Here is a 23,316-nt window from a genome sequence, read left to right as displayed (position 1 = left end):
TTGTTAGCAACGCGGTCTGTGATTGGGTACAATTGGAGCGTCATTTTCAATGGTCTCGAACTTCTGACTATGGAGCTCACGGATTGGACAAAGTAGCTGTCACTCAGTGGGCGCAGAGCGGCCATTGGATAACCGCGATGCGGCAATTTCCGATTGGTTTTCCCAGCTGCCGGTCACAGGCCCATCAGACACCGCGCGGAGCGGCAGCAAATGTCCCGCCAGTGGCTTCAGTCCCCGGGTCCGGATCCTGAGCCCGCGGCGGGGCTCCGGATGGGGGAAGGGTTTCGGCAGCGGGAATCCCGTCCTGCCCGGCTGTGAATAGGGCGGCACCGTGGTTAGGGACCCTAGTTCGATTACGGTTTGGGTCACTGACTGTGCGGAGTCTGCACGTTCTCCCCGTGGGTTTCCTCCGGTTTCCTCCCACAGTTCAAAGATGTGTGGGTTCGGTGGATTGGCCGTGCTAAATTGCCCCTGAGTGTCCGGGAGACCAGCTCGGGTAAATGCATGGGGTTATGGAGATAGGACCTGGGTGGGATTGTGGTTGGTGCGGACTCGATGGGCCGAATGACTGCCTTCGACACTGTAGGATTTTAGAAATCCGCAGCTCAGGGTCTCCAATGGCAGCTTCCTGTGTAAACATGTCACGCTGCAGTTCCCCAGTCTCAGCAGTGGTGGTACTGCAAACTCCCTGGAGTCAGGCCAATCAGCACAGAGACTGGGATCTTCCTGTGCTCTATGTGTGGGGCTCAGTGCCATTCCGGGTTCGAGCAACTCACTTTGCAGAGGCCACGGTTAGATCCTGGGATCATCCTGTGCTCTGTTTTGGGGGTGGGGCTTGGTTCCTCTGACTGAATCTCCCTTCTTGTTTGGTTCTAATTAACGCCTCTCTCTCTCTTATCGTCAGTCTGGGTGTTCCTGACTGAGCAGAATGGCCTGATCTCACCACACACATTGAGATGGAGGAGCTGCCGCTTGAGGTGCAGATGATTGAGAACTCCAGCCTTCTCTACACTTGTTTACTGAGGCCCAGCCCTTCATCCATCATTAGTTTTCCCAGGATGTCAGGTACATTAACATCTTCATCTGCTGTGCACACTGACCTGACAGTGGGAAGGTATTGGAGCAGGATAGTGCAGTCAACCATGTCAAAGGTGTGGACAGGTTGAGAAGGATAAGGAGGGATAGTTTAGCTGGGTAAGACTGCATTTACCCTGTTCTGATCTTTTCTTTCTGGCGATATGCAAAATATCACCTGCAATGATTTCCTGCCACTGCCACCCTTAATCAATGTCAGGACTGATGTCTTTGAAACCAGGCCTCTAGAGGAGTCTGTGACCTGAACGCAGCAGCTTCGACTACTCGGCCGTCCTGACACAGACTATTTATTTCACTCCTCTGCCACTTTATGGTTCCCCACTTTTAATTCCCAGTCTCAATCTCTCAGGAGCTTATGTTCACTTTAGCCTCTCTCTTTAAATATATAACCCTTGTTATATATTTAAAGAAACTCTTTCTGATTCTTTTTATATTACTTGTTCATTTACGTTTGTCATTCATCTTCTCCCACGTTAGTATTTTTCTGGTCATCATTTGTTGGTTTTAGAAACTTCCCCAATGCTCTGTCTTATCACGAATATATGAAACATCCTATGTTCTTCTTTCAGTTTAATGCAATCTTAACTTCCTCGGTTAACCATGGTTGATTTATTCCCTTTCAGAATCCTTGTTCATCACTGGTATATATCTTTGTTGTGAGTCAAAAACTATTTTCATAACGTATGTCATTGCTGATCGATCGTCTTTTCTGCTAATCATCTTTTGCAGTCCAGCCAACTCTGTTCTCATTCTTTTGTAATTACCCATATTTAAGTTGAGCACAGTTGCTTCTGACGTAAGTTTGCACTCCAGAACTGAATGCTGAACTCCACCATGTTAAGGTCACTGTTTCCTAGCAGAGCTTTTACTCTGACTCTTTATGAAAGCTGTCTCATTACACATTACAATATTCAAACTTGCCTGGTTTCTGCTCGGATCCACAAAATATTCTTCATGGAAACTGTGCCGAATGCACTCTGAATTCTTCCTCATGGCTACCTTTGCAAACTTGATTGTCTGAATCCACAGGAAGATTAAAGTCAGCCATGATTAATGTACTGCCTTTTCCTTCATATCCTCGTTATCTCCTGATTCATTCCCCACCCTACAGTATATCTACTGCCAGGGGCCGATAGACTACTCCCACCAGAGTCTTCTTCCCCTTGTTATTTTTCCCCTTCACCCATATGGATTCTACATTTTCTGACCCAAGATCATTTCTTGCTGTTGTCCTTATTCCATCTCATATTAACAAAGCTCCCCCAACACACTTTCCTTCCTGCCTGTCCTTAAAGAAAGTCACATGTCTCTGAATATATTGTCACCAGCTTTGACCTCTTGTAATCTCTGTCATGGCAAGAAGATTTTAGCTCATTTTGTGTCATTTGTTTATTGGTTCACTGTACAATTTGTGCCAAATTACAACTTTCATTTACATAAAGTGCCATTAATTTTGCCCTTTTCCCATTTTTCTTCTCTTTGCCTCTATTTTCAGCTATTTTCTTTTGCTGTATGTACACAGTGTCCCTTCCTGTCACACTCTGGGCCTCATTACCAAAAGAGCTGTCTTGCAATGCTGCCATATCTTCTTGCTTAGTTAGCCTACATATCCCTCCCCAGAACCACCACACCATTCCCCTTGCCCCTTTTTGATTAAAGCTCTTTCCACTTACCTAATTATGCAGTTTGCAAGAACACTGGCCCCAGCATGGTTCAGATGTAGGCCGTCCCAACTGTACAGCTCCCCCTTTCCCCAGTATTGATACCAGTGCCCACGAACCGAAACCCACTTCTCCCACATCAGTCTTTCCACCACGTAATCATCTCTCTAATTTGATGTATCCTTTGTCAATTTGCATAAGGTGCAGGCAATTATCCAGTGATTATAACTTCAGAGGTTCTGTTGTTTAATTTAGTGCCGAGCTCCTCAAACTCTCCATGCAGAACCTCTTCCCTCATTCTACCTGAATGATTGGTTGCCATGTGGACCACGGCAAAGGGACTTTCCTCCTCCCACTGCAAGTTCCTCTCCAGCCAGGAGCAGTTGTCCTGAATCCTGCCACCCATCCCAGGCAGGCAACACAGCCACTTGGATTCTCGCTCCTTGCTGCAGAGAACAGTGTCACTTCCCCTCACTATAGTGTCCACTCATTCTAATGCGCTTCCCTCACTTGAATGGCATCCTATACCACAGTGCCAAGGTCAGCCAGCTCATTCACCCTGCAGCCCCCACTCTCATCCAAAGCTGAAAGATGCTCAAAGTTATTGGACAGTTGCAGAGGCTACCATAGTTGCCCTCTGAGTCCCCTTATCTGCCTCAGCTGCAGTCACTCCCTCCTGTCCCTGACCACTTTTCAAACCTGAAGATTCTATCACTACCTGTCAGGATCCATCCCTTGCCAATTTAGTTTAAATCCATCCCAACAGCACGAACAAAGCTCCCCGTGAGGATGGTGGTCCCATTCCTGTTCAGATGTAATCTGTCCAACTTGTACAGGTCCCAGCTCAGCCAGAGATGGTCCCAATGCCCCAAGAATCTAAAACCCTCCCTGCTATATAATCTCTCCAGCCATGCAGTCATCTGCTCCACCTATTCTCATTCATGTATTTCCCCTGAAGGTGCTGACTCTGACTGGGTTCAGTTCTACACTCACTGGTCCCTCTCGCTCCTCCCCTGAAGGTGATGTCTCTGGGTGGGTTCATAGAAACATAGAAAAACTACAGCACAAAACAGGCCCTTCGGCCCCACAAGTTGTGTCGAACATATCCCTACCTTTTAGGCCTATCTATAACCCTCCATCCTATTAAGTCCCATGTACTCATCCAGGAGTCTCTTAAAATACCCTATTGAGTTTGCCTCCACCACCACTGACGGCAGCCGATTCCACTCGCCCACCACCCTCTGTGTGAAAAACTTCCCCCGAACATTTCCCCTGTACCTTAAACCTGTGTCCTCTCGTAGCAGCCATTTCCACCCTGGGAAAAAGCCTCTGAGAGTCCACCCGATCTATGCCTCTCAACATCTTATATACCTCTGTTAGGTCTCCTCTCATCCTACGTCTCTCCAAGGAGAAAAGACCGAGCTCCCTCAGCCTATCCTCATAAGGCATGCCACTCAATCCAGGCAACATCCTTGTAAATCTCCTCTGCACCCTTTCGATCTTTTCCACATCCTTCCTGCAATGAGGCGACCAGAACTGAGCACAGTACTCCAAGAGGGTCTTATATAGCTGCATCATTAACCCCGGACTCCTAAACTCAATCCCCCAATTGATAAAGGCCAGCACACCATACGCCTTCTTAACCACCTCCTCCACCTGCGGGGCTGATTTTAGAGCCCTATGGACCCGGACCCCAAGGTCCTTCTGATCCTCTACAGTACTAAGAGTCTTTCCCTTTATATTGTACTCCTTCATCCCATTTGACCTGCCAAAATGGACCACTACGCATTTATCTGGGTTGAAGTCAATCTGCCACTTGTCCGCCCAGTCTTGCATCCTATCAATGTCCATCTGTAACTTCTGACATCTCTCCAGACTATCCACAACCCCACCAACCTTCGTGTCGTCGGCAAACTTACCAACCCATCCCTCCACTTCCTCATCCAGGTCATTTATGAAAATGACAAACAGCAAGGGTCCCAGAACAGATCCCTGGGGCACACCACTGGTGACCGACCTCCATTTAGAAAAAGACCCATCTATACACACTCTCTGCCTCCTTTGGACAAGCCAGTTCTGGATCCACAGGGCAGCAGCTCCTTGGATGCCATGCCCTCTCACTTTTTCTAGAAGCCTTGCATGGGGGACCTTATCGAACGCCTTGCTAAAATCCATATAAACCACATCTGCCGCTTTCCCTTCGTCAATGTGTTTAGTCACATTTTTGAAGAACTCCACCAGGCTCGTAAGGCACGATCTGCCTTTGACAAAGCCATGCTGAGTAGTCTTGAGCATACTAAACCTCTCTAAATGCTCATAAATCTTGTCCCTCAGGATCTTCTCCATCAGCTTACCAACCACTGAGGTTAGAATCACCGGTCGGTAATTTCCTGGGCTATCCCTATTCCTCTTCTTGAAAATAGGAACCACATCCGCAATCCTCCGGCACCTCTCCCGTCTCCATCGACGACGCAAAGATCATCGCCAAAGGCTCTGCAATCTCTTCCCTCTTCTCCCACAGTAACCTGGGGTACATCCCATCCGGACCCGGCGACTTAACTATCTTGATGCCATTCAAAGATTCCAGCACAACCTTAGATCATAGATCATAGAATCTTTTTGTTAAAGCCCACATACTCAATCTTTTCAGTCCACCGCAAGCCCGCAGTACATCCACCCAGGTCCGTCTCCTCTGTGAGAACCGATGCAAAATACTCAGGAAGCACCTCCCCCATTTCTACTGGTTCCGTACAGATTTTCCCACCTTCACCATTTATAGGCCCTATTCCTTCACGTCTCATCCTTTCACTCTTCACATATTTATAGAACGCCTGAGGGTTTTCCTTAATCCTACCTGCCAAGGCCTTCTCGTGACCCCTTCTGGCTCTCCTAATTTCCTTCTTTAGTCCCTTCCTACAAGCCATATACTCTTCTAAATCCCTATCTTCGCCAAGCTCTCTGAACCTTTTGTATGCTTTCCTTTTCTTCTCGACTCGGTCCCGCACAGCTTTCGTGCACCACGGTTCCTTTAACCTACAAACTCCTCCCTGTCTGCTCGGAACGTTGTCCTGTAGAACTCTAGACAGACATTCCTTGAAAAACTGCCACCTCTCTTCAGTACATTTCCCCGAGAATACCTCCTTTCAATTTACTCCACGTATTTGCTGCCTTATGTCTTCATATTCCCCCTTACTCCATATAAACGCTTTCCTAGCTTGCCTGATCCTCTCTTTTTCCAATGCAAGCATAAAGGAGATAGAGTTATAATCGCTATCCCCAAGATGCTCTCCCACTGACAGATCTCACGGTAGCACAGTGGTTAGCACTGCTGCTTCACAGCTCCAGGGTCCCGGGTTCGATTCCCAGCTCGGGTCACTGTCTGTGTGGAGTTTACACATTCTCCTCGTGTCTGCGTGGGTTTCCTCCGGGTGCTCCGGTTTCCTCCCACAGTCCAAAGATGTGCGGGTTAGGTTGATTGGCCAGGTTAAAAATTGACCCTTAGAGTCCTGAGATGCGTAGGTTAGAGGGATTAGTGGGTAAATATGTGGGGGTAGCGCCTGGGTGGGATTGTGGTCGGTGCAGACTCGATGGGCCGAATGGCCTCCTTCTGCACTGTAGGGTTTCTATGATTTCTATGATCTGACACCTGTCCAGGTTCATTGGTCAGTATCAGATCAAGTACAGCCTCTCCTCTTGTCGGATTGTCCACATGCTGTGTCAGGAAACCCTCCTGAACACACCTAACGAACTCTTCCCCATTCAATCCCCTTACCCTCAGGATATTCCAATGTATGTTTGGGAAATTAAAGTCTCCCATCACAACAACTCTGCTATTGTTGCAACTCTCCAGGATCTGTTTCCCTGTCGGGCTCCTCCACCTCCCTGTTACAATTGGGCGGCCTATAGAAAACTCCCAGCAAAGTGATCGACCCCGTCCCACTCCGAACCTCCACCCACAGAGACTCTGTAGACAATCCCTCCACAGCATACGCCTTCTCTGCAGCTGTGACACTATCCCTGATCAGCAGTGCCACTCCACCCCCTCTCTTGCCTCCCTCCCTGTCCTTCCTGAAACATCTGAATCCCGGCACCTGGAGTATCCAGTCCTGTCCCCGAAACATCCAAGTCTCCGTAATGGCCCTCCACATCACACTTCCAGGCATCGATCCACGCTCTGAGCTCATCCCCTTTATTCACTACACTCCTGGCATTAAAGTAAACACAACTCAATCCTTTGGTCTGAGCTCTCCCCTTCTCTATCCCCCGTCCATCCTCCCTCTTGCACCATCTATAACCCTTCTCTGTTTGCGAGCTAACTTCCTCGCTCCCAGTCACCTTGTCTCAATCCTCTCCCCCCAACCTATCTAGTTTAAACTCTCCCCAGTAGCCTTAGCCAACCTTCCCACCAGGATATTGGTCCCCCTGGGATTCAAGTGCCACCCGTTTTGTGTGTACAGGTCACACCTGCCCCTAAAGAGGTTCCAATGGTCCAGGAACCTGAATCCCTGCCCCCTGCACCAGTCCCTCAGCCACACATTCATCCTCCACCTCACTCCATTCCTGCCCTCACCTTCCTGTGGCACAGGCAGCAATCCTGAGATTATTACCTTTGCTTTCCTCCTTCTCAGCTGTCTCCCTAATTCCCTATACTCTCTTTTCACGACCCCCTTCCCCCTTCCTTCCCACATCAGCGGTACCAACATGTACCGCTACCTCTGGCTCCTCTCCCTTCCCCCTCAGGATTTCTGGGAGTCGACCAGCGACATCCTGGATCCCGGCCCCAGGAGGCAAACCACCATCCGAGACTCCCGCCTGCCTCCGCAAAAACGCCTGTCTGACCCCCTTACTGTTGAGTCCCCGATTAACACTGCCTTCATCCTCTTTTCCTTAGCCCTCTGAGTTACAGGGCCGGACTCCACTCCGGAGACACGGCCACTGCTGCTTCCCCCAGGCGGGCTGTCCCCCCCAGCAGTATTCAGGCAGGAGTACTTGTTGTGTAGGGGCACATCCACCGGGGTGCTCTCAATCACCCGAGCTTTACCCTTCCTGGCCGTCACCCACTTGCCCTCCACCCGTGGCCCTGGTGTGACCACCTGATGATAGCTCTTGTCTATCACCTCCTCATTCTTCCTTAACAGCCTAAGATCCTCGAGCTGCAGTTCCAGCTCCTTAACACAGTCCCTCAGGAACCACAGCTCGACACACCCCTCACAGATGTGGATGTCCGGGAGGCCAGGTGCCTCCAGGACCTCCCAAATCCGACACTGGGAACAACGCACTGGCTTCACACTCATATTTGACCCTTTATACCAAGGTACTCAGAAAAGTAAATAAGAATTAAAACTCACCCCTGCTCGCCCTGTCCCCCGAAGCCCTGTGAGCCAAAGCGCTTATAGCTCACACTCTGCTTCCCAATCTCCCCTGCCCGCTCCCGACACTGCCCGCTGTATACTGCAGCCTACCTTTTGTACTTTGCGCGCTTAAAAAACCCTTCCCAGACTCCTTAGCAGCCCACTTCCGATTTTCAGTTTAAAATTAAGAAAAGAAAAATAGTATTCAAAATAAAGGCCAAAAAACACACTAACTAACAAAATAAATAATTAAATAAATCTCTCACCAGCACTCCTGCCACAAATCACTCCCTCTCTGCTTGCTCCAGTGGAACAATGAGCAAAAGAAACCCTACTGGGCTCGTCCGGGATTTGAACCCGGGACTTCTCGCGTTTTAATGCTCGTTCCACAAATTCTGGTTCCTTTCTCTCACACATAGAAAAATGTTGCCTGGTCTTGAGGGTGTTGACTCTGAGGAGAGGTTGAATAAATGCGGATTGTTTTGACTGAAAAGACAGAGGCTGAGGGGAGACCTGATAGAGGTGTACAAAATTGTGAGAGGCACAGACAGGGTGGATAATCAGAGGCTTTCTCCCAGGGTGGAAGTGTCAATTACAAGGGGCACATGTTCAAGGTGGGAGGGGGAAAGTTTAAGGGAGATGTGTGGGGGAGAATTTTCATGCGGAGTGGTGGATACCTGGAACATGCTGCCACAGGAGGTGGTGGAAGCAGGCACATGAACAACATGTAAGAGACATCTGGATTGGTCCATGAATAGGGAGGGAACAGAGAGATACGGACTAAGTCAGGTTTTTTAAGTCTAGTTCGGGCATCATTTCGGTCCAGGCTTGGAGGGCCGAAGGGTCTGTTCTTGCGCTGCACTTTTCTTTGTTTTCTTTAAACAGTGAATAGAAGCAAGAGTCGGCCATTCGGCCCATTGAGCCTGCTCTACCATTCATTATGATCATCGCTGATCAAATTCTCTTTCCTGATCCCACCTTCCACCCATATCCATTAATCCCTTTAGCCCCAAGAGCTACATTTAATTCCTTCTTGACATCACACATTTTGGCCTCAACTATTTTCTGCATTCGCGATTTCCACAGATTCACCACTCTCTGGTGGAGAAATTTCTCCTCACCTCGGTCTTAAAAATTTACCCTTTATCCTTACACAAAGGATATCGGTAACATTCTTCCTGAATCTACCCTTTCTAGTCCTGTTAGAATTTTATAAGTTCCTATGTGACCCCTCTCAATCTTCTAAACTCCAGTGAACATAATCCTAACTAACTTCATCTTTCTTCATATGACACTTGCCATCCCAGGAAGCAACCTGGGGAACCTTCGCTGCACTCCCCCTGTAGCAAGGACATCCTGCCTCAGATAAGGACACCAAAACTGCACACAATACTCCAGGTGTGGCCTCATCATTGCCCTATACAACTGCAGTAAAACATCCCTATTCTTCGACACAAATCCTCTCCCTCTCAAGGCCAACGTACCATTTGCCGTCTTTTTGTCTCTGTACCTATGCACTTACTTTCAGGGACTGAACAAAGAAGAGTACAGCACAGGAACAGGCCCTCTCACCCACCAAGTCTGTGCCGACGCAGATGCCTCTTGTAATGACTTCAATCAGGCCATTGAGGTTGGCCGATTGGAGAATGAACTCCCTGAATAAGGATCCAATTGATGGGCCAATCAGTGAGTCTTTGCCTTGTACTTAACTGGGAGTGTCAATTCCTCTAACACCCCCGGAGGTAGACTGCTAACTGTAAGCACTCGGTGTACTGCTGTTAGAGGTGTAAATAAGGGCATTTTGATGAAGGAACTTCTGCCTCCAGCAGACTTATTACACCTCTCTAATCTAATATTTTCTTGCCTCGATGTGGTCCATATCCCTCTGTTCCCTGCTGATTCATGTATCTATCCAGATGCCTTTTGAACGTTGTTCTATCATAGAAATCATAGAAACCCTACAGTGCAGAAGGAGGCCATTCGGCCCATCGAGTCTGCACCGACCACAATCCCACCCAGGCCCTACCCCCACATATTTTACCCGCTAATCCCTCTAACCTACGCATCCCAGAACTCTAAGGGGCAATTTTTTTAACCTGGCCAATCAACCTAACCCGCACATCTTTGGACTGTGGGAGGAAACCGGAGCACCCGGAGGAAACCCACGCAGACACGAGGAGAATGTGTAAACTCCACACAGACAGTGACCCGAGCTGGGAATCGAACCCGGGACCCTGGAGCTGTGAAGCAGCAGTGCTAACCACTGTGCTACCGTGCTGCCCGTGTTACAGAATCTGCTTCCACTACTTCCTCTGACAGCACGTTCCGGGCATTCACCACTCTCTGTCTGAAAAACTTGCTCCTTACATCTCTTTTAAACTTTCCCTCTCACCTTTGTCTCGAGTTATTGACCGCTCGACCCTGGGAAAAAGACTCTGACAATCCACTCTATCCAACCCTGTCATAATCTTGTAAACCTCTCTCAGGTCCCCCCTCGTCCTCTGATGCTCCAAAGAAAACAATCCACGTTTGTTCAACCTTCTTCATAGTCTGTATCCTCCAAACCAGGCAACATCCTGGAAAATCTCTTCTGCACCCTTTCCAATGTATCAACATTCTTCTGGAAGTGTGGCGACCAGAATTGTACACAATACTCCAAATGTGGCCTAACCAAAGTCTTATGCATTAAGACTTGATTGTACTGACTGATGCACAAGGACACCGAGGTCTCGCTGAGTATCCACCTTCATCAATTTACACCCATTCAAATAATAATCTGCCTTCCTATTTTTGCTACTGAAGTGAATAATGAGGTGGTCACTGCATATTTATCCACATTATACTACATCTGCCATGCAGATGCCCACGCACTCAGCCTGTCCAAATCGCGCTGAAGGATCTCTGCATGCTGCTCACAGCTCACCCTCCCACCCAATATTGTATCATCTCCATATTTGGAGATAATACATTTAGTTCCCACGTCCAAATCATTAATATATAATATGAACAGTTGGGGTCCTCGCGCTGATCCCTGCGGTCCTCCACTAATCACTGCCTTCCAATTGGAAAAAGATCCATTTATGCCATGTTTTTACTTCCTGTCTGTTAATCAGCTTTCTATCCATCTCAAGACGCTACCCACAATCCCATGGGTACTTTACCTTTACATAGTAGAGGGGCGGCACAATGGTTACCACTGCTGTCTCACAGCGCCAAGGACCCAGGTTCGATTCCCGGCTTGGGTCACTGTCTGTGTGGAGTCTGCACGTTCCCTCCGTGTCTGTGTGTGTTTCCTCTGGGTACTTCAGTTCCTCCCACAGTCTGAAAGACGTGCTGGTTCGGTGCATTGGTCATGCTAAATTCTCCCTCAGTCTACCTGAACAGCCGCCGGAGTATGGCGATGAGGGGATTTTCACAATAACTTCATTGCAGTGTTAATGTAAACCTACTAACAAACAAACTGTAACCTTTAACAATTAAAAACATTAGGAGCGACCCTGTTGAAAGTCTTCTGAAATTCTAAAGAAACAACATCCACCGGTTCTTCCTGGTCAACTCAACCAGTTACATCCTCGAAGAATTCCAGTAGTTTTATCAAGCATGATTTCCCTTTTGTAAATCCATGCTGACTTTATCTGATCATAACACTGCTTTCCAAACGCTTGGTAATGGGCTCGAGCAGCTGCCCTACGACTGACGTTCGGCTGACTGGTCATTGGTTCCCTCTTTCCTCTCTACCTCTGTTTTTGAATACAGGGTTTAGATTAGTTACCTCTCTATCCCTTGAAGGTGCTGACTCTGGCTGGGTTCAGTTCTACACTCACTGGTTCCTCTCTCCTGAAGGTGCTGTCTCTGGTTGGGTTCAGTTCTACACTCACTGGTTCCTCTCTCCTGAAGGTGCTGACTCTGGCTGGGTTCTGTTCTGCACTCACTGGTTCCTCTCTCCTGAAGGTGCTGTCTCTGGTTGGGTTCAGTTCTACACTCACTGGTTCCTCTCTCCTGAAGGTGCTGACTCTGGCTGGGTTCTGTTCTGCACTCACTGGTTCCTCTCTACTGAAGGTGTTGTCTCTGGTTGGGTTCTGTTCGGACACTGGAAATCTGCAATAAAAGCAGAAAAGAAAGCTCAGCCGATTGGGCAGCATCTGTTTCGAGAGAGAAACAGAGTTAGTTTTTCAGGTTTGTGACCTTTCATCAGAACTTGAAAACAGAAACTGGGAAGAGGAGTCGGCCATTCAACCCTTCGTGTCTGTTCCATCATTCAATGTGATCATGGCTGATCCTCTATCTCAATTCCATATTCTGTTTTTCCCAATACCCCTTGATGCCATTAAAATCTAAAAACAATCTCGCTCTCCTTCTTGAACCTATGCAGTGACTTGGTCTTCACAGCTTCTTTGGCCGAGAATTCCATAGGTTCACCACCCTCTGAGTGAAGAAATTTCCCCTCATCTCATTCCTAAATGGTGTTCCCCGTATCCTAAGACTGAGCCCCCTTGTTCAACATTCAAAGAACAAAGAAAATTACTGCACAGGAACAGGCCCTTCAGCCCTCCAAGCCTGCACCGACCATGCTGCCCGACTGAACTAAAACCCCCTACCCTTCCGGGACCATATCCCTCTATTCCCATCCTATTCATGTATTTGTCAAGACGCCCCTTAAAAGTCACGACCGTATCCACTTCCACTACCTCCCCTGGCAACGAGTTCCAGGCACCCACTACTCTGTGTAAAAAATCTGCCTCGTACATCTTCTTTAAACCTTGCCCCTGGCACCTTCAACCTGTGCCCCCTAGTAATTGACTCTTCCACCCTGGGAAAAAGCTTCTGACTATCCACTCTGTCCATGCCTCTCATTATCTGGTAGACATCTATCAGGTCGCCACTCAACCTCCGTTGCTCCAGTGAGAACAAACCAAGTTTCTCCAACCTCTCCTCATAGCTAATGCCCTCCATACCAAGCAACATCCTGGTAAATCTTTTCTGTACCCTCTCCAAAGCCTCTACATCCTTCTGGTAGTGTGGCGACCAGAATTGAACACTATATTCCAAGCGCGGCCTAACTCAGGTTCTATAAAGCTGCAACATGGCTTGCCAATTTTTAAACTCAATGCCCCGGCCGATGAAGGCAAGCATGCCGTATGCCTCCTTGACTACCTTCTCCACCTGCATTGCCACTTTCAGTGACCTGTATGCCTGTACACCCAGATCTCTTTGCCTATCAGTACTCTTAAGTGTTCTGCCATTTACTGTATATTTCCTAACTGTATTAGACCTTCCAAAATGCATTACCTCACATTTATCCGGATTAAACTCCATCTGCCATCTCTCTGCCCAAGTCTCCAACTGATCTACATCCTGCTGAATCCTCTGATGGTCCTCACCGCTATCCGGAAATCCACCAACCTTTGTGTCGTCTGCAAACGTACAAATCAAACCAGTTACATTTTCCTCCAAATCATTTATATATATTACAAACAGCAACAGTCCCAGCACTGATCCTTGAGGAACGCCACTTGTCACAGCCCTCCATTCAGAAACACACCATTCCACTGCTACCCTCTGTTTTCTGTGACCAAGCCAGTTTTGTATCCACGTAGCCAGCTCACATCTGATCCCATGCAACTTCACCTTCTGCACCAGTCTGCCATGAGGGACCTTGTCAAAGGCCTTGCTGAAGTCCATGTATACAACATCCACTGCCCTACCCTGATCAATCATCTTTGTTACTTCCTCGAAAAACTCGATCAAGTTCGTGAGACACAACCTCCCCTTCACAAAACCATGCTGCCTCTCACTAATACGTCCACTTATTTCCAAGTGGGAATAAATCCTGTCTCGAAGAATCCTCTCCAATAATTTCCCTACCACTGATGTCAGGCTCACCGGCCTGTAATTACCTGGATTATTCTTGCTACACTTCTAAAATAAAGGAACAACCTTGGCTGTTCTCCAATCCTCTGGGACCTCCCCTGTAAGAGTTTTAACAGCACCAGGTTAAAGTCCAACAGGTTTATTTGGTAGCAAATACCATTAGCTTTCGGAGCACTGCTCCTTCGTCAGATGGAGTGGAAATCTGCTCTCAAACAAATGGAAATCCATTTTGAGAGCACTGTTTGAGAGCAGATTTCCACTCCATCCGACAAAGGAGCAGCGCTCTGAAAGCTAATGGTATTTGCAACCAAATAAACCTGTTGGACTTTCACCTGGTGTTGTTAAAACTCTTACTGTGTTTACCCCAGTCCAACGCCGGCATCTCCACATCATGACGTCCCCTGTAGCCAGTGAGGATACAAAGATTTCCCTCAAGTACCCAGCAATTTCCTCCCTTGCCTCTCTCAGTATTCTGGGGTATATCCCATCAGGCCCTAGGGACTTGTCTACCTTAATGTTTCTCAAGAACCTGAATACTTCCTCCTTTTTGATATCAACATGGCTCAAACTATCGACACATCCTTTCCCAGACTCATCATCCACCAAGTCCTTATCTTTGGTGAATACTGACGCAACGTACTCATTGAATACCTCACCCATTTGCTCTGGCTCCACGCATAGATTCCCTCCCTTGTCCTTGAGTGGGCCCACCCTCTCCCTGGCTACCTTCTTGCTCTTTACATATGTATAAAAAGCCTTGGGATTTTCCTTAATCCTGCTGGCCAATGCTATTACGTGACCCCTTTTAGCCCTCCTTACTCCTTGCTTCAGTTTCTTTCTACTTTCCTTGTATTCCACACTTGCTTCGTGTGTTCCCGGCCTCCTAGCTTTGACAAATGCTTCCTTTTTCTCTTTGACTAGGCTCACAATATCTCTCGTTATCCAAGGTTCCCAAAACTTGCCATACTTATCCTTCATCCTTACAGGAATGTGCCGGTCCTGAATCCCTATCAACTTGCATTTGAAAGCCTCCCACATGCCAGATGTTGATTTGCCTTCAAACATCTGCCCCCAATCTACATTCTTCAGTTCCTGCCTAATATTGTTGTAATTAGCCTTCCCCCAATTTAGCATCTTAACTTGAGGACTACACTTATCTTTATCCATCAGTACCTTAAAGCTGACTGAATTGTGGTCACTGTTCCCGAACTCCTCCCCTACTGAAACATCAACCACCTGGCTGGGCTCATTCCTCAATACCAGGTCCAGTATGGCCACTTCCCTAGTTGGACTATCTACATATTGTTTCAAGAAGCCCTCCTGGATGCTCCTCACAAGCTCTGCCCCATCCACGCACCTAGCATTGTGAGTCCCAATCAATATATGGGAAGTTAAAATCTCCCACCACAACAACCCTGTTACTTTTACACCTTTCCAAAATCTGCCGACATCTCTGTTCTTCTATCTCCCGCTGGCGTTGGGTGGCCAATAGTAAACCCCCAACATTATGAATACACCTTTCCTATTCCTGAGCTCTACCCATATTGCCTCGCTGTATGAGCCCTCTGAGGTGACCTCCCGGAGTACAGCTGCGATATTCTCCTCATACTCACCTGATGAACAAAGAACAACACAGCACAGCAACAGGCCCTTCGGCCCTCCAAACCTGCACCGATCATGTGTTCCTAACTAGACCATCCGTTTGTATCCCTCTATTCCCAGTCTGTTCATGTGGCTATCTAGATAAGTCTTAAATGATCCTCGCGTGTCTGCCTCAACCATGTTGCTTGGTAGTGCATTCCAGGCCCCCACCACCCTCTGTGTAAAATATGTCCCCCGCATATCTGTATTGAACCTTGCCCCCCTTGAACTTGTGACCCCTTGTGTTTGTCATTTCTGACCTGGGAAAAAGCTTCCAACTGTTCACCCTATCCATGTCCTTCATAATTTTATAAACTTCTATTAGGTCGCCCCTCACCCTCCGTCTTTCCAGGGAGAACAACCTTAGTTTACTGAATCTCACCTCATAGCTAATACCCTCCATACCAGGCAACATCCTGGTAAACCTTTTCTGCACTCTCTCCAAAGCCTCCACGTCCTTCTGGTAGTGTGGCGACCAGAACTGGACGCAGTATTCCAAATGTGGCCGAAGCAACATTCTATATAACTGCAACATCATATGCCAACTTTTATACTCTATGCCCCGTCCAATAAAGGCAAGCATGCCATATGCCTTCTTCACCACCTTTTCCACCTGTGCTGCCTCCTTTAAGGATCTGTGGACTTGCACACCCAGATCCCTCTGTGTGTCTATACACCTGATGGTTCTGCCATTTATTGTATAGCTCCCCCCTGCATTGGGCGGCACGGTAGCACAGTGGTTAGCACTGCTGCTTCACAGCTCCAGGGTCCCGGGTTCGATTCCCGGCTCGGGTCACTGTCTGTGTGGAGTTTGCACATTCTCCTCGTGTCTGCGTGGGTTTCCTCCGGGTACTCCGGTTTCCTCCCACAGTCCAAAGATGTGCGGGTTAGGTTGATTGGCCAGGTTAAAAAAAAAATTGCCCCTTAGAGTCCTAGGATGCGTAGGTTAGAGGGATTAGCGGGTAAAATATGTGGGGGTAGGGCCTGGGTGGGATTGTGGTCGGTGCAGACTCGATGGGCCAAATGGCCTCCTTCTGCACTGTAGGGTTTCTATGATTTCTTCTATGATTTCTATTAGATCTACCAAAATGCATCATTTAGCATTTATCTGGATAAAGTTCCATCTGCCATTTCTCCGCCCAATTTTCCAGCCTATCTATATCCTGCTGTATTCTCTGGCAATGTTCATCACTATCCGCAACTCCAGCAATCTTTGTGTCGTCTGCAAAGTTACTAATCAGACCAGCTACATCTTCTTATAAATCATTTATATGTATATCACAAACAGCAGAGGTCCCAGTACAGAGCCCTGTAGAACACCACTAGTCACAAACCTCCAATCAGAAAAAGAACCCCCCACTGCTACCCTCTGTCTTCTATGGCCAAGCCAGTTCTGTACCCATCTCGCTAGTTCACCTTTGATCCTGTGAGATTTAATCTTTTGCACCAGTCTGCCATGAGGGACCGTGTCAAATGCTTTACTAAATTCCATGTAGACGACATCCACGGCCCTTCCCTTGTCAATCATTTTTGTCACCACCTCAAAAAACTCAACCAAATTTGTGATGCATGCCCTCCCTCGTACAAAACCATGTTGTCTATCGCTAATGCGACTATTCAGTTCTAAATGTGCATAGATCCTATCTCTAAGAATATTCTCCAACAATTTCCCTACCACGGACGTCAAGCTCACTGGCCTATAATTCCCGGGTTATCCTTGCTACCCTTCTTAAATAACGGGACCACATTTGCTATCCTCCAATCCTCTGGGACCTCAGCTGTGTCCAATGAAGAAACAAAGATTTCTGTTAGAGGCCCAGCAATTTCACCTCTTGTCTCTCTCAATAATCTGGGACAGGTGCCATCTGGCCCTGGGGATTTGTCTACCTTTATGCTTCCTAAAACACCTAACACTTCCTCCCTTGTAATTGCGATTTGTTCTAACGGGTCTACACATCCCTCTGAGACACTACCAATCAACATGTCCCTCTTCTTTGTGAATACTGATGCAAAGTATTCATTTCGGATCTCACCTACTTCCTTGGGTTTTGAGCATAATTCCCCTCCTTTGTTCTTGAGAGGTCCGACTCTTTCTCTGACAACCCTCTTGCTCCTAACGTATGTATAAAATGCCTTGGGATTCTCCTTAATGAAGGGGCAGCGCTCCGAACCTAGTGGCTTGTGCTACCAAATAAACCTGTTAGACTTTAACCTGGTGTTGTGGGACTTCTTACTATATTTATCCCAGTCCAACGCCGGCATCTCCACATCATATTCTCCTTAACCAGTAGTGCAACTCCCCCACCCCTTTTACATCCCCCTCTATCCTGCCTGAAACATCTGTATCCTGGAATGTTAAGCTGCCAATCCTGTCCTTCCCTTAACCAAGTCTCTGTAATGGCAACAACATCGTATTTCCTAGTACTAATCCAAGCTCTAAGTTCATCTGCCTTACCTGTTACACCTCTCGCATTGAAACAGATGCACTTCAGTCCACCAGATCCTCTTTGATTATAAACCCCACCCTGCCTGCTGTTTCTCTGGGTCTTACTGGCCCGACTCTCCGGTTCTCCTTCAGCTAATTCACCTTTGCTTTGGTTCCCACCCCCCTGCTAAACTAGTTTAAATCCTTCCATGTGACATTAGCAAACCTCCCGGCCAGAATATTTATGCCCTCCCAGTTTAGATGCAACCCGTCCTTCTTGTACAGGTCCCATCTGCCCCGAAAGAGACTCCAATCGTCCAGATATCTGAAACCCTCCCTCCTGCACCAGCTGTTTAGCCACATGTTGAGCTGCACTATCTTTCTATCCCTAGCCTCACTGGCATGTGGCACAGGGAGTAATCCTGTGATTACAACCCTTGAGATCCTGCTTTTTAACTTTCTACCTAACTCCCTAAACTGCTGCTGCAGGACCTCATCACTCCTCCTACCTATGTCGTTAGTACCAATATGTACCACGACCTCTGGCTGTTCACCCTCTCCCTTCAGAATGCTTTCTGTCTGTTTAGTGACATCCTGGACCCTGGCACCAGGGAGGCAACATACCATCCTGGATCTCTTTCACGTCCACAGAAACGCCTATCTACACCCCTAACTATAGAATCCCCTATAACTATTGTTCTAGTGCTCTTTGTCCCTCCCTGCTTAACAACAGAGCCAGCCATGGTGCCACTGCTTTGGCTGCTGCTGCTGTTATTCCCTGATAGCCCATCTCCCCCAACAGTATCCAAAACGGTATACTTGTTAGAGAGGGGGATGACCACAGGGGATTCCTGCACTGACTGCCTGCCCCTTCTGGCGGTCACCCATCCATCTGCCTGCACCTTGGGTGTGACCACGTCTCTAAATCTCCTATCTATGATGCTTTCCGCCTCCTTCCTGCTCCTAAGGGCATCCAACTGCTGCTCCAACCTATCCATGCGGTCTGAAAGGAGCTGCAGTTGGGTGCACTTCCTGCAGACATAGTTGTCCGAGATAGAACAAAGAACAATACAGCACAGGAACAGGCCCTTCGGCCCTCCAAGCCCGCGCCGCTCCCCGGTCCAGGATTGAATCCTGAATCCAGGATCCCCGCCCAATTTGAGATGCTGAAAGCCCCGGATCTCCCACATCCCAGAAGTGCAACACTTAACCCCACCAACCGACATTTCGAGCACCAATTAAATTATTTGAGAAAATTTATAAAACTCTTACCTTCACTTTTACCTTCCCACGGTGGCCTTTTTTTTTGGTTAGAGGAGGGAGCAAGGGAAACACTAATGTAGTGTTTCGGGTTTACCGCTCCTTGACACCAGATCTTCAGCTTCTCACTTCTTGGTAAATGTTGCTGGGCCGACTTCTCCCAGAATGCACCAGTGAAGTCCCTCAGCCGCCTCGACCGGATGCTCTAACTCCTGTTTTTCACTGGAGGTGATCTTCCGCTTTCCACTTCTTGGTAAATGTTGCTGGTTCCCCAACCACGGAAAACATCCTTCCTGCATGTAGTCTGTCCAGCCTGTTAGAATTTTATATGTTTTAATCAGATCTCATCTCATCCTTTCCTTTCTGTTTTTCACACCAAAGTGTATAACTTCACATTTAGCCGCGTTGTGCTGCATCTGCCATGTGTTTGTTCACTCACTCAAGTTGTCCAAATCACCTTGAAACCTCCTTGCATCCTCCTCACAATTCTGCCCAGTTTTGTGTTGTCAGCAAACGTGGAAATGTTACATTTGGTTCCCTCATCCAGGTCGTATATGTGAATACGCGCTGAAAAATGGGATGAGAATAGATCGGTGCTGATGGCCGGTGCATACACGAGGGGCTGAATGGCCTCTTTCTGTGATGCAAAATTCGATGACTCTCTGACCTCTTAAAGAAGTCATTCATTTGGGAACTCCTGAGATAATGATTGGTTCGATAGAAATAAAGATCTCTTGTCTTTTCTCTGGTGTCTTACACTTTGCTCCTTGCTTCCTGACAGGAATCTCCAAACTGGGGGAATTGTGGATCCTGGTGACATCACCCTTTTGGGAATGAAGCTATTGTCACAGAGTCCTGTGTTGTCAATGTACTGACCCGTTACCATAGTTACCCAGTTTCACTGGATGTTGGCAGAATGTTTACCATCGGTTTGGTGGTCGACCTGCCAGCTGTTCATAAGGAATACAGATGCTGTGAGTGAGCATTGTCCGCCTCCCACTTACAGCATTGACGGTGACAACCTGCATCATTTCCTATTGGGACTAGAGTCATAGAGTGACAGAGATTTACAGCTGGAAACAGGCCCTTCAGCCCAACTCATCCATGCTGCCCAGATTTTGCCATTACACTCGTCCAGGTGCCTGCCTTTGCCCCATACTCATCCATACCAATCTTACCCATGTAACTATCTAAATGCTTTTTAAAAGGCAAAATTGTAACCACCTCGACTACTACCTCTGGCAGCTCGTTCCAGACACTCACCACCGTCTGTGCAAAAATTGCCCCTCTGGACCCTTTTGTGTTTCTCCCCTCTCACCTTAAATCTATGCCCTCCACTTTTAAACTCCCCGATCTTTGAGAAAAGACATTGACTTTCGAGCTGATCTATAGCCCTCATTATTTTATAGATCTCTATAAGATAATCCCTAAGCCTCCTGCACTCCAGGGAAAAAGTCCCAGTCTATTCAGCCTCTCATAACTCAAACCATCAAGTCCCGGTAGCATCCTAGTAAATCTTTTTTGCACTCTTTCAAATTTAATAATATTCTTTCTATAATAGAGTGACCAGAACTGCACACGGTATTCCTAGTGTGGCCTTACCAATGTCTTGTGCAACTTCAACATGACATGCGAAATCCTATGTGAGGATAAATGGGCCAATACATTGCATTGCCATTCCGACAGTTGTTAATGAAGTGAAAAAGCCGGTGTTTAATGAAATGCCCCATGTGGAAATCTGCTCGAATATAACAACACTGCAAAATCCTCAATTATTGTTGTTTCTGCTCAACCAGCCCTGGAAGCCCCGATTGGTCTGAAGTTGGAGGTGAAGAGGAGCCAAATCTCAACAACTTGCTGACAAACATCAAAATTCAGCTGCTTTGGAGCAAGGCGATCCTCGAACAGGCCATTCAGAGTAGCCAAGACCCTGGAATGTCACCGCTGCTGGAGAACAGAGATGGAGTGAGCAAGGCCGGATTCTCGAGTGGTCAAAATGGGACCTCATTCATTGATGGAGTCTCCTACTCCAGTTCTCACTCCTTCTGACATTGTTGGATGGTTCGAAGTGGAGGAAATTAGTCAGGATGGAAGTGGTGACGAGATTCACAGTCACTCCGTTATCTTAGAGACCATTTTTAAGGCAATATGTGCAGCGACTCCACTCTGGGTTGGATGTCAGATCAGCTCACCAGGTGGAAGGAGACCGAGAGCACAGACGAGGCCATTCAGCCCCAATACTTTCTTAAATGCTCCGTTGTGCAGTTCAAAAACTAGAAGTCTGGGATTCGAGCCACGTTACGCAGGCGACTGGGAAAAGCACCATCGGATTAATCAGACCACTGGCCCATGCCGGAAAGACTAAAAGCCCAGCAGAGGGACGTCAACATGTATTTTCACTTTTAATGTTTCTTCTTTACTCTAAATAACTTATTGTGTTTGTATAATTATCATAAATGTTTCACATTAAAGCAAATACTCAGAATTTTTAGCATTGCTGGAGAAGTGTAACTGGGAACAATGCCCTGTTCATTCAGTTTGGGGAATACTTCCTGACAGAGGAAGACTGGGACATGACAGCTTCTCCCTATCAGCTCCTTCCAATTCCCCCCACAATTCTGAACACCTCTATCAAATCTCCTCTCAATCTTCTCTTCACTAAAGACCCAAATTCTCCAATCTACCGATGTAACTGAACTTCCTCATCCCTGGACTCACGCCCAGAGATTTATTACACCCTCGCTAATGCATTCACACCCTTTCTAAACACTGCTGTCCAGATCAGAGTGCAATACTCCAATTGAGGCCAAACCAGGGTTTGATACAGGTTTCCCACAACTTGCTTCCTCTTGTTCACTATGCCCCGACGTATAAAGCTCACAATCCCAAATGCCTGAGTAACCACACTCTCAACCTGCCACCTAAACAGCAATTATTAGTGTCACATTTGACCACAGGTCCCTTGTTCCTGCATGTCTTTACAATTGTACCATTTCTTTTCTCTTGTCTCTCCCTTTTCTTCCCACTGAAATAAATCATTTCACACTTCTCTGCTTTAAATTGGTCTTGTTTGGCCAATCCACGAGCTGTCTAAGAAACTGTGAGCTTCAACACTACCTCCTCACTGTTCACAATGCTGTCATGTATTGTGTAATTACCACAGTTTGAATGTGTGTTCTGTACAGCATTGCCGATGTCTCTAATATGTATCAGGAAGAGCAGAATTCCTAACACCAACTCTCCTGGAATCCCACTTTAACCAACCTCCAATCCAAATAAAAATACTTCCCACTGTGTTTCCTGTCACTCTGTCAGATTCCTATCCATGTTGCTGCTGTCCCTTTTATTCTATCAGCTCCAAATGTTACCACAAGGTTGCTGTGTGCCCCTTTATTTATAAAATGCTTTTTGCCAGTCCATGTTCACATTAACCACATTACCCTCATCAACCTTTTCTGTTACCCTCATGAAAATCTCGAGCAAGTTAAATATGATTCCCCTTTAATAATTATGTATGTGTTTTCCTTAATTAATGCACATTAGCACAAGTGAGTGTTAATTTTATCTGCAGTTATTGTTTGGAGAATATCCCACATTGCTGAGGTGAAACTGATTGGATTGAGTTGGCTTATCCTCACAGCCTTTTCTGAAAAAGTGTGTTTACCATTTGCAATTCTCCAGTCCTCTGGCACCACACATATAACTAGCAAGTATAGGAAACTTTTGGCCAATGCCTCTGCAATTTCCACCCTATTTCCCTCAGTATCCATGGATCCGTCTCTTCCAGTCACAAGAACACAGGAAATAAGAGCAGACATTGGCCACATGGCTCATCAATAATGTTCCTCCATTCGAGGGCAGCATGATGGCACAGTGGATAGCACTGCTGCCTCACAGCATCAGGGAACTGGGTTCAATTGCAGTCCCAGTTCACTGTGTGGGGTTTGCACATTCTCCCCTTGTCTGTGGGGGTTAGGTTGATTGGCCATGCTAAATTGACTCTTAGTGTCAG

General features: G+C 47.2%; 1 long non-coding RNA gene across 2 annotated transcripts; it reads left to right on the top strand.

Annotated features, from left to right (window-relative positions):
* The first annotated feature begins 168 nt into the window (after positions 1-168).
* On the top strand, positions 169-21,789 carry LOC144484723 (uncharacterized). Of its 2 annotated transcripts, none has more exons than XR_013496107.1 (3): positions 169-496; positions 905-1,065; positions 21,101-21,789. It is a non-coding gene; the product is annotated as an uncharacterized LOC144484723 (long non-coding RNA). The 2 variants fall into 2 exon arrangements; XR_013496106.1 differs by having other exon boundaries at positions 175-334.
* Positions 21,790-23,316: the final 1,527 nt, after the last annotated feature.

Source organism: Mustelus asterias, unplaced genomic scaffold (assembly GCF_964213995.1).
Source record: "Mustelus asterias unplaced genomic scaffold, sMusAst1.hap1.1 HAP1_SCAFFOLD_124, whole genome shotgun sequence".
Taxonomy (NCBI): Eukaryota; Metazoa; Chordata; class Chondrichthyes; order Carcharhiniformes; family Triakidae; genus Mustelus; species Mustelus asterias.
This window is presented reverse-complemented; position numbering and strand designations above follow the sequence as displayed.